The following is a 16401-nucleotide window of genomic DNA, read 5'->3' as shown; positions in this document are numbered from 1 at the left end:
GTTGGTATAGACTCAGAATGTTAAGGGTTAATCAAAAATCATTGTTAAGATATCCATCAATTCATTTGTTCCAGGCTATAATACAAGGCATTCCTAAAAAATCTGAGATTTCTTCATTTTTTAGTAAAAGAGAAAAATAACGAAAATCTTTTTGGTATTTTTGATTTTTAAACAAAATACAAAAAGTGAAGAAAATATTTTTGATGCTTTTGATTTTTTAAGTAAAGACAGAAATAAAAAAAAATCTTTTTGGAATTTTTGGTTTTTCTAGAAACGCAACATCAAAGTTGCATATGTATCGAAGTCTTCATCAGTGAATAGTGTCGTCGACATGAAAATCAGTTTATTTTGGAACATAACATAATTCCATCACCCCAATCTATTTAGAATCCTTAAAATGCTTTCTCAACAATAACCTTAGTGAAAATGTCAGCAAGTTGATCTATTGTATTGTCAAAATGAACCCCGCTATTGCCATCTTCGACATGATCTTTGATAAAATGGTATCGAAGAGAAATATGTTCGGTATTGGAATGTTGAACTGGATTGTGACAAATGCGTATTGTACCTTGAGAGTCACTAAAAAAATGAATTTTCTTCATGTTGATCACATAGTCGCGTACTTGACTTTGTATCCATATTACTTGCGAAGTACATGCGGTAGCAACAACATAGTCTACCTCAGATGTGGATATCGATACACTCGTCTTCTTCTTAGACTACCAACTCACTAACTTCCCATCAACAAATTGACAACCACAAGTTGTACTTTTTAGATCCAGATCAAAACCATCCAAATCAACATATGAATAAGCTTGGATGAAAAATCTAGTATTTTCAGGATACCAAATGCCAAGTGTAGTTGTTCGATGAATAACTTGAAAGATATTATTCACTGAAGTAAGATATAGCTACCTTCGGCTAGCTTGAAAGTAGGCACAATTACACACGATAAACATGGTATCGGGTCTTCTTGTTGTCAAATACAATAAAGAACCTATGATTCTTTGATATGTCTTGATATCAACAACGACTTTACCCAAAAGTGAACTCAATCTTGTACCACAAGCCATCGGTACTTTAGCATCTGATCAGTTTCTTATTCCAAACCTTTCAACAAAGCTCTTTGTATAATACGCTTGACTGATAAAGAAGCCTTCTTTGATTTGTCAAATATTGAACCCCAATAAATAATTAATTTTTCCTATCGTGGTCCTCTCAAACTGATCGCCCAAAAAATCCTCAAATTCCTTCGATAAAGCAGGCTCAATAGAATCAAAAATTATATCATCTACATAATATTTGAACAAACATAAGATGATCGCCTACATTCTTTTGAAATAGAGTAAGATCAATAGATCCTTGCTTAAATTTAGATATTTTCAAAAAAATGGTTAAAATTCCATACCAAGCCCTTGGTGCTTGTTTTAAGACATAAACAACTTTATCAAGAATATAAAAATGATCAAGAAACTTATCATTTAGAATTGCAGGTGGTTGTTTGACATAAACGTTCTCTTTGAGTACACCATGAAGAAAAGCACATTTAACATCCAATTGGCAGACATCAAAGTTCTTATGAGCTGGATAAGCAAGAAAAAATCTAACAACTTCGAGTCTTGTGGAAGGAGCGGAAGATTCATCATAGTTAATAACTTCTTGTTGACTATAACCTTTTAACCAAAAGTCTTGCTTTGTTACAAACAACATTCCCTTCTTTATCAACTATGTTTCTGAAAACCCATTTTAATCCAACAAAAGAAACAGTTGCAGGTTTAGGAATTAACATCCACACTTTGTTTCTTTCAAACGAAGTTAGTTCAACTTGCATAGCAACAACCCAATCAAGATTTTCTAATGCAACCTTAACTTTATTTGATTTGATTTTTGATATAAAAAAATTAAAGATACAAAATTATTGAAAAACAATAAGAATTTCATTTCGAGGTCTAATTTTTGCTCTTGTAAACACACCAGAGTTACGATTATCAAGAATTTGTTCTTTTGGATGAACTCTTGTCTACTTATCCATTGGAGGATCAGATGGATCAAACTTCATATTTGCATCCTCAAAGATTTTTTGACCATCAAAAAACTCTTCTGTAACAGAACAAGAATCATACACATCATCATTGCAGTTTGTATTTCCTGACACATCATGTGCTTGATATCAGGGGCAGATTTAGGGGGTGTCACCGGCAACCCCTAACTTTTTCGGCCGCAGTGGAAATTTTTTTTAAAGTTTTTTAAATTTTTATTTTTTCTACTATCGTGCAACCCCTGATTTTCTCGTGCACCCCCTACTGTGAAATCCTGTGTCCGCCCCGACTTGATATTCATCTTCAGCATGTGTTCAATGTTCATCTTTGTGACAACCGTCAATTTTTGGCCAAGTCAAAGTCAACTAAAGTCAACAAGTCAAACCGGTCAACTCATCTAACCCTTGTATATTAGGGTTTCCATTATGATTCTTATTGTACTACTCGCAATCTTAATATAAAGTATCACTTAGAGTTTTCACGTGTTCGGAAATTCTAAACCCTAATCAGGGTAAGTGATGAATCTACTTGATAAAACATTATTCCATACCCCTCGAGAGCATATAACATTCATAACAAGGCTTAACATAGTGTAAAAACCTTGCGTTGCGAAGCCAAACACTCAAAAAGGTCACAAAAGAAGTCTCTCCCAATCTCTTTCACTCTAACTCTCCCAAAACTCTCTAAGTAGGAGAAATCTCTCCAAGTATGTGAAATCTCTCCCAAATCTCTCTCTGAATGAGAAATCTCTCCAAGTGTGTGAAATCTCTCCCAAATCTCTCCAAGAATGTGAAATCTCTCCCAAATCTCTCTCTGAATGAGAAATCTCTCCAAGTGTGTGAAATCTCTCCTAAATCTCTCTCTGAATGAGAAATCTCTCCAAGTGTGTGAAATCTCTCCCAAACCTCTCCAAGTATGTGAAATCTCTCCCAAATCTCTCTCTGTATGAGAAATCTCTCCAAGTATGTGAAATCTCTCCCAAATCTCTTCAAGTATGTCAAATCTCTCCAAGTATGTCAAATCTCTCCCAAATCTCTCTCGAAATCTCTCTCAACTTGTTATAATCACTTGGGGCATCCCGACCCTCGATTTAGTCGAAAACCGTTTGAAAACGGAAGTCTACGCGAAAAACAGCCTTAAGGAGCCGAACCCTCTTAAGGAGCCGAACCTCCCTTAAGGAACCGAAACCTCCTGAGAACCGAACCTTCTTAGGAGCCGAAACCTTGCATCAGAACCGAAACCCTCTCAGCCGAAATGGACCGAGGGTTCGGTCTATTTCGGTCCCCTGACCATTCCGAACCGAGACCTGACCTTCGGCTCTCCCCCTTCCCACCTTCGGTCCGAGAGGACTGCACCTTCGGTCCGAGAGGCGACCCTGCGCAGCCGAACCCTACTCTCGGTTCCTCTTCTACTTTCGGTTCTAAGGGCTAGGACCGAACCTCCGGCCCTGAACTTCGGAAATTGGCAGTTTTTGCCCGGTTTCCAATATTTTTAGCGTTTTGAGCCCGTTTTTCAAGATTTTAACACGGGATTTTCACCCAAACTCGTATTTTAACATAATAAACCTTAAATATTCATATTTAATTATATTTTTAAGAAAATCCTTACTTAAGAATAAAAATATAGTGGGTGAGATACTTGTGGTGGAGTGTTGACTTTGCTTTACTGTATGACACAAGCAACCACCCCATGCCCACTCCATGAACCACCCTTGTCCTTCCACCATACCTAGTCATTCCATAGTACTTTTCCCACCATTTTTCAGCCACACACTTGGTCAAGAGCTGGAAAGCCCTCCCCTCTCCTCACATTTCCCTCATTCCCCTCATTTTCCACCAAAGAACAAACTTCATTTTCTCTCACTTTCTCTCTCTAAATTTCAAGATTCAAGGCTATTCTCTAGACTTTTCTTCCACATTTGGTAAATATCTTCCTCCTACACTTAGATATTCTGCTATCCTTCATCCAAATCATAGATTGCTTACACGAATATAGTCATATTTGTGTTAGATCTTCAAATCTTCAAGCATCTCCCAAGTGTTCTTGAGTTGAACACTTCTTTTCTTCATCATCCATCTACTGAAATCACTCAAGGTGAGTTCATACCCCTACATTTTCATGTTTTCTTCAAGTTTTAGGGGGGGAATACAAGTTAAAACACCAAAAACTTAACTAAACTCAAACAACAGCTTTCATCAGAAATGTTGAGTCTTATTCACTGACTGTTTTGACTATCTTAAACTTAATATCTTTCAAAACTGTTTAATACGCAATTATTTCAGGTTCATAACTTTAAAATGACTACTTGCACATCTCCATCCGATTTTTCTACGATTTATGGTGATTTTTACAAAACTGCCTATCATTTCAGAAACGAATTCGGACCAGTCCGTGAATATGAACATTTTAACACAAGTTAAAGACTTCTAAAAATCATAATAAAAATTATGAATAAACTAGACACATTTTGTGAACACTCAGAATTTACGGATTCAGTTTTCGACTTCGTATGATTTTTCTATGACTTTTCTAAAACAGTGCAGAAAGGTTAAAAACTTGTTAACAACCTATAACTTTCATAACACTTTGTATTGTGTTGAGCAAAGTGTATAACAGTAAATTCTAAATATTGAATGTATTCTCGTGTTAGTTTATCATCATCAAATGAAATTTAGTCATTCATGATAAGGTTTACTCATTCATTTTGAACACATATAATAAACTACAATAAGCATAGTTTATGGATTTTTACTACGTGAAAAAGGTTTTACTCTCAAAACAAATGGGTTTTTATATACTACATGATAAACTATAATAGTAATAGTTTAAGGATTTTATATCACTAATTTATTCATAAAAGGTGATTTTACTTCCTCCATGGAAGAGGTTTTAATATCAAACTATGTGTAAACTAGTTAACTTAGGTTGTGAGGCAATTCTCTCCCCGTGCGTTCGAGTACAGGATCCTAATTCCTGTAAGTTATAACCATAGTCTCTTGTAGGGAGAGCGTGATAATTGTGTATAGATCTATATTGGGATTGACACCCCACACCTCGCTGCTAGCTACAGCCGGACCGGCAGGTCTGCGGGTGACAAGAGTCATAGTATCTTAACGTCTGAAAAACGTTGTGCAGGTTATATTCTCGTCATAGTATGGTTATAGCGACTCACATAGGTAGTTAACAATCTTTCAAGTTTACATGGAAAATTCCACTTTGAAAAGGGGTTTACTTCTAAAATAAACGAGTTTATGTCGATTTAATCTTGCATGAATTACTTTAAGTATGGAAAAATACTTGTTTATTCTCGGTCCTGGGATTTAGGACTACATAACTTTTATAAGGAAAATATTGGATTTTCTTTGGAAAAATATTTCTATTAAAACTACATTTCATCTAGAATTGTTAGACTTCAGCTATAATTGCTAAGTGTATATGCTAGAGTTATATAAGAATCTAGTCACAATCGACTGAATTGGTGGGCCCGCCTTATCTTCTGTTCCTTGTTTGGTTGTGGACCTAGGGCAGACCCATTATATTCAACGGTTTATTTGACTTAACTTTTATATAACTTATATACGCTGGGCGATTATAGAAGGAATCTATGGGTCCTTCTAGGGTTCATTATCGCATAACGTAGGAGCATTCATTTCACACTTAACTAAGAAAATATTGGATTTTCTGGAAATCATACTCTATCGCTTTTACAAGGAAAACGGTTTCTTTCTCAAACAAAACTCTTATGAACTCACCAACTTAATTGTTGACACTCTTTTCAAAACTACTTGTATTCTCAGGAAATCAGTGAAACAGGAAAACCAACAGCATTTTGAGGATGGGACGATAAATCGTCAAACAGTTCATTTTGTCATCATAATGTAATTGATTTTGAAACATGTAAACTTATTCTATGGTGTAACCTTTTCAATTATATTTATGATGGTTGTATTTAATTTGAGCACTATTATACTCGTTGTTGTGATACTTTACATGAAGTCCTCCACCCCCGAACGTTTCCGCCATCCTTGGTTTAGGGGTGTGACAATCTTCGACATCTGTCTGATATTCATCTTCGACATGTGTTCGATGTTCATCTTTGATATGTGTTCCCTATTCATCTTCAACATGTGTTTAGTGTTCTTATTCGACATGCGTTGACCATTAACCCCCTGAGCATGTGCATTCAAAGTATGTTGCCCCCTCAACATAAGCATTCGACATCAGTTGCTCTCCCTCAACTCGAGTACGTGTAGATATCTGCTCCCCTCTACATGAACATGTATTGTTGAATGGTTTCCCTCAACTCGAGCATAGGGTATCGAAGTAATACGTTATCATTTCTTTCATCAATGATTGTGTAATCATGTAAATATTTAGATGTCTCGAGAACTTGATTATCTTTGATATTCACTTCAACATTTATCGCCCTATGAGGAATACAAAAAATCAAACCCAAATCAACATCAACGGTAAGCATTGGATCATAATCATCTTTACAAGTAGAAAAAATTGGATTCCGAGGAAAAACAGTCTTGACTATTTTGACATAATATTCATCAAACGTTAAATTGAACATCTCTTCGATCCTCCATGTTCTTTTTTTAATCACTCGATATGCAACTGAATTTTGTTAATATCCATGATTTATTCCTTCATCAGCTTTTAGTTGAAATTTTGAAAGACGATCTTTCAAATTCATGATGAAACAACTACAAAAAAAACATGGAAAATTTTGACATGATATTTCCTTTTGTTGATGATTTTATATAGGGTGATATTGAATATTTGATTTATGAAAGAATGATTTTGAATGAAACAAGCAGTAGAAATTGCTTCAGCCTAATAGTATTGAGGATGATTCTCTTATGTTAACATTGTTCTTGTCGCTTCATATAAGAATCGATTTCGCCTTTCCACAACTATATTATATTGAGGTATATATGTAGCTAAAAGATTATTTAAAATGCCATGACTTATTAATAATGAATAAAGAATATGATTTCTGATTTCAGTTCCATTATCACTTCTGATTCTACGAACTGTCTTCTTCAAGCTTATTACAGTGCTTTTGATGGAATTAATCATGACTTGAGCCATTTTTGACTTATTTCGAAGAAAATGAACCCAAGTAAAATGTGAGAACTCGTCTACAATGACCAAGATATACTTCTTACTACTAATTGACTCAATTGTCGAAGGTCCATATAAATCAATATGTAGATGTTCCAGGATTTCAACTATCTTGAAGTTGATGAAAATTGGATGTTCTTGTTGATGCTTCTTTCCTTGTTCACAACCTGCACATAAAGAATCATTATCAAAATTTAGAATAGGTAAACCTTAAACAGAATAATTTAGAACAAGGTTATTAAGATTTTTGAAATTCAAGTGAGAAAGCCTTCGATGTCAAAGCGAGCTTAAATATGAGGAAGCTTTCGATAGTAGGAAAATTAAAGGTAAATCAACAATATGCTTCATATCTAGCTTAAACATATCACATTTTCTTTTGGATTTGAAAAACAATTTGTTTGTTACTTTGTTGGAGATGGCATTTCCTTCCTCAGCAAATAGCACTAGATTTTCTTTTCCTAAAACCAACTACAATACACTTATTAGATTATGCTTTAGATCTTCGAGATAGGTACCTAAACTTTTTAGGCCCTTGAACACTAGATTGGAATGTAGTGTGAAAGCTGGAATTACATATCCACTTTCGAACTTTGAAGTTAACTCGATATATCAAATAAACTTCATTAGTTTGTGGCAAAGAAACATATTTATTCAATATTGAAGAATCAACATTGACTTTCTCTTTGTCAACTTTACACTCTCTAAACTGAATTTTTTATTTTGTTTTTACTTCGCTCCATTTTTTATGGCTTCGATAATGTTTCTTGTGAAGACGTACTCTCTTTTGTTGATTCACACAAATAACTTTCATAAGCATCTTTTACTTGATCTTGGAAAAATTCTTGGACTGATAGATTTGTCAATAATTTTCAAACCAATGATTGAAATTATCAACATCACTTTTACCATTAGAAAATGTAACTTTCGACCTTTTCTTGATTTTGGATTTCGAAAAATTTGATCATTTGGTTTAAATGGCACATTTTTCTTAACAGCATTGGTTGACATTTTTGCATGATTTAGTTTTGGGTAAGACTTTTGTGGCTTTTTTTAAAACGGTTTTAATAACATTGTTGGAAACCAGATGTAGATCCATGTCGAACATGATTTTGGTTATTATGGAAATGAAAACCATATTGAGATCCATGTCGAACATGATTTTGGTTATTTTGAAAATGTTCTTGAACTATTTGATGCATGCAAATAGCTACACCTAATTTTAAATTTATAACCTAACTACCTTAACTAACTACTTGCACCTAGGCAGTGTACCTAGTCAGACTATAGTATAGCTTTGGGTAAGTCGGGTGTCGGTCACATGGAACGGTTTTGACTGATTAATCTACTTACTATTAAACTAACCTAATTATCAACAAGGGAAAGTATTTTATGTAATTTTGCAAGATTAGACTAACTTAAGTCAAATTCAATCAATAATTAAAAACACTCTTGTTTAGTTCGAATCCACTTCTTCTTTATGGTTAGCTAACAATTATGGATTATCAAGTTGGTTATTATTGTATTAGTAATTTAAGTCTAAACTTACCAATATTAAACTAATTCATGTAAAACTATGTATGGTCACACACAATCAAACACAGAACCAATTATAGATTATGAATATGCTATGTAAGATTATGCAAACACAATTATGGTCATAATTTATGTTCTCTAGCACAGCTAACTTTAATTACTTTAATTACTGTCTAAGATTGGTCAGTCCTAGCTCTAGCAATTCAATGTTCACTAAATCACTAGGTTTCAAGTTCATGTAATTTAATAATCACTAAGCTACACTGAACATGAATTCAAGCAACTAAAGAAACAAATATTAACATGCTAGGTAATAATAATCAACACAAGCAAATTACCAACTAAGCAAATCCATTATCAATAAGCTAAGCTACTCATAGCAACAGATAAACAAACACAAATCATAATAGAAGTCATAATGAATGTACCAAACAATTAAACTATTGATGTACTCTTCTCTTCCTTGGTGGTAAAAGCCTCTTCCAGAACTTCTTCTCCTCTCCAAATCGTCTCTAGGTCTGCCTTCTATCTCCCAAAAGTCCCCAAAATCGTAATGGACTAAGGATATTTATAATTTGATTTTTCCAGGCTCACGTCGTAAGAAATAACGTCTCACGTCGTGAGCACGCATCTATCCGTGTTATACAAGGACTCTTCCATCCGATACTAATCTTCTAGAAAACTCCAACTCACGTTGTGAGCCTTCAACTCTCACGTCGTGAGTGCGAATTATTGCTGGATTTCTATCTTTCTTCTTTCAAGCCTTCATAGTTCCATGGTTTTTCCATTTTGGTCCCTTTCTTCGAAAATGCTTCACTTTGGCTGCAAATAACAATTAATCTTTATAAGTACCATTATTCTATATAAATAACCAAATTATTCATAAAAATGTACATAAATATTGCCTAAAAATATGTATAAATATGGCAATATCAAAATACCCCACACTTATCACTTTGCTTGCCCTCAAGCAAATCTGATTATTTTTAAATTAAACCTTTATCACCTACACCACATAGAACGATCCAACTCAAACTCAGCCATTATGCCAAGACCTCAACGCGTGCATTTGTGTCTAAAATTTTCCTAAATAACCCCCCTCAATTCTAAATACTCACAATTCTCATAAACACTCGCCCACTTCTTTTGAACAATGCTCATTTTATGCATCCCTCTGAATCCATCTGCAGAAAACTTCCCATCCTCAAGGTATTTTTGTAAAGCCACCCAAGCATACATAAACTAGAGAATGACAACTTTAAGATACCACAATGGAGCTCTTGAATTCTTCTTTCTTTGACATTTGATCTTCAATTTATACTTTGAATTCATCACCTTTTTATGTGATTTTTGGTATCTTCAACTTTTGATTTTTTTTCAGAATTTTTGATCTTTGATCTTCAAACTTTGATACTTCTATAGCTCCAAAAATTCTTCAATTTTTCACTTTTTGGTAATTTCTCTCTTTTTTTTTACATGTACTCACTTTTTTTCACTTAAAAACCTACATGCTTAAGCAGAGGCGCTTAACTTCAACCCTTATTGGTTAGAGATATTAGTCTTCCTGGAAAATTTCAAGTACAGGCTGCTAAACATATTGCATCCCTCAAACTAAGCGAGGTTGTGGTTTTGTCTCATGATTTCACTAGAATAAAGGAGGCCACAAAGGCACTATAACGTGTATCGGCTCAACTAAACATTTGAGCTCTCATCGGATCACCCTATACAACATTAGCAACTTAAGTTTAAATTATTATTACTAGACTAATTATTAGATTATTATTTCAAATCTATTAAAATTTATTTCTAAATTTTTAAATTTTACCAAATTTTCTAGAAATTTCCTTTTTTTTCGACCCCCTACCCCACACTTATTACATACAATGCCCTCATTGTATGCATAAAATAATTGAAAAGCAATAAAATGAGAAAAAGGAACAGACTCCCCTGGGATAGTGGCGTGATCAAACTCCATGAAAATGAAAGTGTGGATAAAATGTGCATCACGAATATGAACCTCTTCTAAATAAGAACTCGGACTTGAACTCGCTAAATATGAAAATGAGCCAACAAGCGACGAATCGAAACTTCAATCTTCAAGAAAGGTGGATGCAAATCTTCAAAACGTGTAGAATAATGTGGGAAAGCATACACCACATTAATAGTAGAGGAAAGGATCCATAATAATCATCATAAGAACTCCAAATAAAATGGTGGTGATCCATGTAGTGAATAGGAACGAAAGGACTTCAATATGGTGAAAACAGAAAACTCACGACGTGAGTAATATGTCCCACGACGTGAGTTCGCTGAACTGCGTATACTGAAATACCTTGTAACCCATCTCACGACGTGAGGAATATAGCCTCACGACGTGAGAACTGGGCGACTGAAAATTAAAACTGCCCAATCTTCTTAATGATTTTAGCAGTCCACCCCAATATCTTAATGGATAAAGACACTTCTAAAAGCAGAATTTCTATGATGTTTGGCTAAATTCATCCTCTCTCTTGATTCACCCCACACGTATTTCCAATTTTGGGTCTCGACTCGCGACTCTAGACTCTAGACAACCCTCGGCTAGACACATATGCTCTTGACTCGACCCTCTTTTCCGAGACTCCATATTAATTCCAAAATAAAGCCATAAAAGGACTAAATATAAGTCTTACAAACCATAATACAAGTTCAAAACCACAAAAAACTAAACCAAATAAAATTAAAAATAAAAACTAAATAGATAAGAAATCAATCGTCATCTTCATCATCCCGTGCTCCACTCGTACCAACCCCATCGCCCCTCGAATGTTGATAAGAACTCCACGTTGGGCAAATGGGGTAGTTACCCAAATGTGGTGGTTGCTCAATCTGGAAATGTCGGACCATATTCTCCATTGTACCCCCAATACAATTAGTGCTGAAAGACAGCTGATCAAAATAACCCGCCATATCTCTTCCAAAATTGGGTCCTCCCGTTGGTGCAGGTTGATGCACCGGTTGTCCTCTTTCCCCTCGTCCTCACACATTCCTCTGCCCTCTTGGCCTTGGTTGGGGCGTAGGTTGGTCTTGAACGACCACATAATCATCCCTTAGAATACTCCAATGTGACCCTTCATTTGTCACCACCCGCATGGACTCTAAATATCCCATAGTCAAATCATCACCGAGTTTTAGTGTCAGAGTCTGGGTCAAACGTGGGACAAGAAGACCATAGGATCTTGCAAGGCGCGTAACAAAATGTCCCCCACTGATGGGACTCCCAGCTCTAGAAATAGCAGCCATGCTTCCCAAATAGTTAGCCAAGTGATATGGAATATTACAGAATATCCCCGGTGTAACTATCGTCCACAGAAAGAACAAATTAAGGCTAGTGACCTTATCCCCACGTCTTTTGTGGTTGATGGAACAACCGATTAACCTATGAAGCAAACGGTGAATTGGGGATCTTATTTGACTCTCGTGGGAGACCCCCGAATGAAACGCCCCATTGGCAATGGATACCCAAAATCCCTGTCCCGAAGTGCCCGGTAAATATTCTCGTGCTGTCGTTCTCATAAAAAGCCTAAATTCAGGCAATTGTGTTTCACTCTGCTCATAAATTCCCATTCTCCAAGCAAACTCAATCAAACTGCACTCCCGGAACTGACAACCAAGACGGAATACCAGTGCCCTTGGATAAAATGGACCAATAGTGGTGGCTTCAAAAGACACAGATGCGAAAAATTCCACGCAAAGCTCCTGGTAGACGGGCTCACTTATAGAAAATAAGTTCCTCCACCCGTTACAGGTAAAAGAAAAATCATCTACCGCAAAATGCTTGGTCAATAAGGGAGCCATCCTTTCCATCAACCCAACTTCTTCAAAACGCACCCAATCAATAGTAGGGGAAATGGCAAACTCCCAGTTGTGTAGCCATCCTAATTTATTTGTGAAGTTGGTTAGAACATTGGTTGACATGTCAACTAGAAGACGGTATAAAATGTGGCGTGATGATACATGCCCTTGGAATTGCTCATTAGAACCTCTTGAAGCCATTTTCTGAAAGACAAACAAACAAGAAAAACGAAACACAAAGTTCCGCTTGTTAAACTGATTAACAGCAAACATAAAACTCACAGACCAGGTCTCACGTCGTGAGCAATAAGACTCACGTCGTGAGTTCGTCCCTTCAACGGAAATCGGTCATGACAGTGACAAAATCTGGGCTATTTTCTTGCTGGTGTTTCATTCTAACCTAATCCTAAACATATACACCCCATATGCAACACAAATTTCTAACATTTAGGGCAATAAATTTTTCATTCAAATAAACTCAAAACCTTAAACCTTAAATTAACCAACTAAGTCAAAATTAAGCATAAACAATAGGAATGGTTACCTTAAAGTGATGCAAACGTGAGCACAAGAGTAAAATATGGTAAATATCGTTGAAATCCAACGTGAGTGGGGGGGACCAAGATCTGTCGGCGGTTGAAGAATAAGATAATGGTAGGTCAACTTAATCTGCTTTCTTATTTCTGTGGTCCCGATTCATCCAGTCTCACGTCGTGAGAAAGTACTCCTCACGTCGTGAGCTTGTTTTTTTTTAGGCTAATAGAAATGGGCCATTCAAATTAAACATTTAGTGGGCTGGACTTTTATTAGGGAATATAATGGCCTAATCAGAAAGATGTTCGTAAGTCACACTAGACTCACGTCGTGAACCATAATGATCCACGTCATGAGTTCGTTTAAAAACTTTAAATTTTAATTAATTAGACCCCTAATTTATTACCACTTAATTCTACTAACCCCACACTTAATAACCTATTTTGCACAAAGTGAATTAAATGATACGATCGATTACTAAAAACACAAAAACTAAAAAGAAAGAAAGAAAATTCAAACCAAACTCGGGTTGCCTCCTGAGGAGCGCTTCTTTTTTATGGAGTCGTGAGCCGGACTCCATGCCTCTCTACGTTGAATCTTCAGATGACCCCATCACCAGCTGGATCTTCTGCTCCCTCCATCGCCTTTTGTATGCTTGAACACGTCGAATGTACGCCTTTTTCGAATTTTCCTTTTTAGCCTTTGCCTCGACTATGTCAAGTTTCCTTTTGGTCCCTTTTGTTTCTAATCTTTCTTCATTCTTCTGTAGCTTAATAGGAACCTTCTCTTCTTTCACCACTGGAATCGTTTCCTTTGATATAATCTCGTCTTCATCACTCGAAAAATCATCTCTTTCCTTACTTATCAAAGTTATTGGTCTTTTGTAGGTAATGACTTTAACGAAGAATGGGACGGATGCTCTTGGTTTGGTGTGTTTTACTTGATGAATTGTCTTGATTTTTTCCTCCATTAGCTTCTCCAATTCTTCAAGATCATTATCTTTATCCATATTGAACACCTCACCTTTTACATCATCTCCTTGAAAACCTTCTTGTATTCCAAATGTATCCTCATCATCACCAACCCTCAATGTAAGCTTCGATTCATTTACATCAACTAAAGCTCTAGCAGTATTAAGTAGAGCGCGACCAAGAATAATTGGGACATTCACATCCTCCTTCATATCCATAATTACAAAATCAACTGGGAAAACAAATTTCATAATTTTAACTAGGATGTCTTCTACAATTCCCCTCGGGTGAGTCACCGAACGATTAGCCATGTGGATGGTCATCTTTGTACCCTTCATTTTCTGAATGTTCAGCTTTTGGTAAAATGAATATGGCATCAAATTTATGCTAGCCCCAGAATCAGCTAAAGCATAAGTTTTCAAGTTGTTACCAAACCCACATGGAAGAGTGAGGCGTCCAGGATCTCCCATCTTCTTAGTTATGTCTCCCAATACCACTCTTGAACTTTGCTCACTAAGAATTACTTTAGAGTTCTTCTTTAATTGTTGAAGAGTGTCCATAAGATCTTGTAGGAACTTTGCGTATTCTGGAATTTTTGAAAGTGAATCGATAAAAGGGGTATTAATAGGAATACCCTTTATTTTCTGAATAAATTCCAGATGTTCCCTTTCCAGTGGACTGAGATGTGCTCGAGATGGAAACAACAAAGGTGGTCGGTAAGCCGGGACGGAATCTGAATTTTTCTGTTCAGACCGAGCCCACGACGTGAGCATGGCGGGCTTACGACGTGAGTCTGGTAATTCAGCAACATTTTCATTTTCGAGCTTCATCTTCTTTGGCTTTGGTTCGGATGGCTTTGGCTCTACTTCTTGGGCTTCTAAAAACTCATAGATTGCCTCTTCTTCAGTATCAATTGCCAGAACATGGGATTGAGTATTCTTTTCAGGAATTTGAGGAAATAGCTTCTCATTCACCAAAGTTGTAAGTTGGCCAAGTTGAGCTTCAAGGTTATTGATGGAGGCTTGCTGATTTCGTAGTGAGTTTTGCTGGTCAATCATCATGGCTTGATGATTTTTCATCAAGGTCTGCTGTTCTTTCATCCTTGTTCTTTGATCCTTCAATGTTGCATCAGTATCATCATGTCTCTTCTCCGATGCTTCCATGAAACGAACCAACATAGTCTCCAAATCAGCTTTCTTCTCAGCTGGCGGTTGCTCTTTTTGGTAAAAACCTCGGCCAGTCTGCCTGTATCTCTCCTCGTTCTGTTTCTTGTACTCATCATAAGGCAGCCACTCCTTCTTTGGCTTCCTCCAATCATCATCATACTTGTCTCCACTTGAGTAGCAAACTTGAGCCTTCTTGTTCCCATAATCTTCCAAATGACAATCCTTAGTCAAGTGTGACCCACTGCATTTCTCACATCCAACTCTTATTGCATGAATTGATTGGTCCATTTGGGTCAATCTCTGGTCCATAGTATTGAGCATCGCCATCATAGCAGCCATCTCTTCAGAATGTACACCCCCACTGCCTTTTGCTCCATCTTGTCTTAGGTTGTGGTACTCACGAGAGTGTCTTGCGAATTCTTCAACTAACTCCTTGACCTCCCTTGGATTTTTCTTTGTCAATGGCCCTTGAGAATCAAGGAGTTGTCTTTTCATAACATTGACCCAATCATAGAAAATAGACATCTCATGTTGAATATTTAGATCATGTTGAGGACAATTCCTTAACAACCCTTTGTAACGCTCCCAAGCTTCGTATAGTGACTCCCCCAGTTGTTGGTCAAAGCTGGTTATTGCCTTCTTGAGTTTAGCTATCTTGGAAGGTGGGAAAAACTGATCTAGAATTTTCTCACGTATTTGAGCCCAAGTAGTGATTGTACCAGGAGGAAGTGCTTTTAACCAGTCTTTTGCAGCTCCCTTGAAAGTGACTGGTAGCATCCTTAGTAAGATGGTATCTCTATTGACATTCGGGACATTGAAGTAGTCAGCAATGTCATTGACCTCATCTAGATGTTTAAATGCATCCTCATGATCCTTCCCATAAAATGGGATATCCTTAAGTGTTGTCAGGATGTGTCCCTTTAGCTCAAATGTGGCAGTGGCAGGAACCGCGGGTTGTACTAATCCCGGACCAATATCTTCTCGAATACGCTTCTTGTAAGCTCCCATTGATATTTCTTCAATGTTCGCCATTTCGTTTCTTGGCTCGTCTTCGGGTTCGCTCGTATATAGCCCAAACTCGTTCTCGTACTCGTTTGGGAAAGGTATTTGATCTAAACTTGCAACCTTGCTCTTGTCCTTTGTAGATGAACTCGATTCTCCCGTTTTCATCCCCGACTTCATTGAGAACACTGA

The 16401-nt window shown here is 36.5% G+C and overlaps 1 non-coding gene across 1 annotated transcript; it reads left to right on the top strand.

Annotated features, from left to right (window-relative positions):
- Positions 1 to 15748: 15748 nt before the first annotated feature.
- On the top strand, positions 15749 to 15855 carry LOC145118354 (small nucleolar RNA R71). The gene has a single exon (XR_013713309.1). It is a non-coding gene; the product is annotated as a small nucleolar RNA R71 (small nucleolar RNA).
- The last annotated feature ends 546 nt before the right edge of the window (positions 15856 to 16401 follow it).

This window comes from Lactuca virosa, chromosome 5 (assembly GCF_052849685.1).
Source record: "Lactuca virosa cultivar CGN04683 chromosome 5, Lactuca_virosa_CGN04683_v6, whole genome shotgun sequence".
Taxonomy (NCBI): Eukaryota; Viridiplantae; Streptophyta; class Magnoliopsida; order Asterales; family Asteraceae; genus Lactuca; species Lactuca virosa.
The sequence above is the reverse complement of the archived record's forward strand: the minus strand, read 5'-3'. Positions and strand labels throughout refer to the sequence as shown.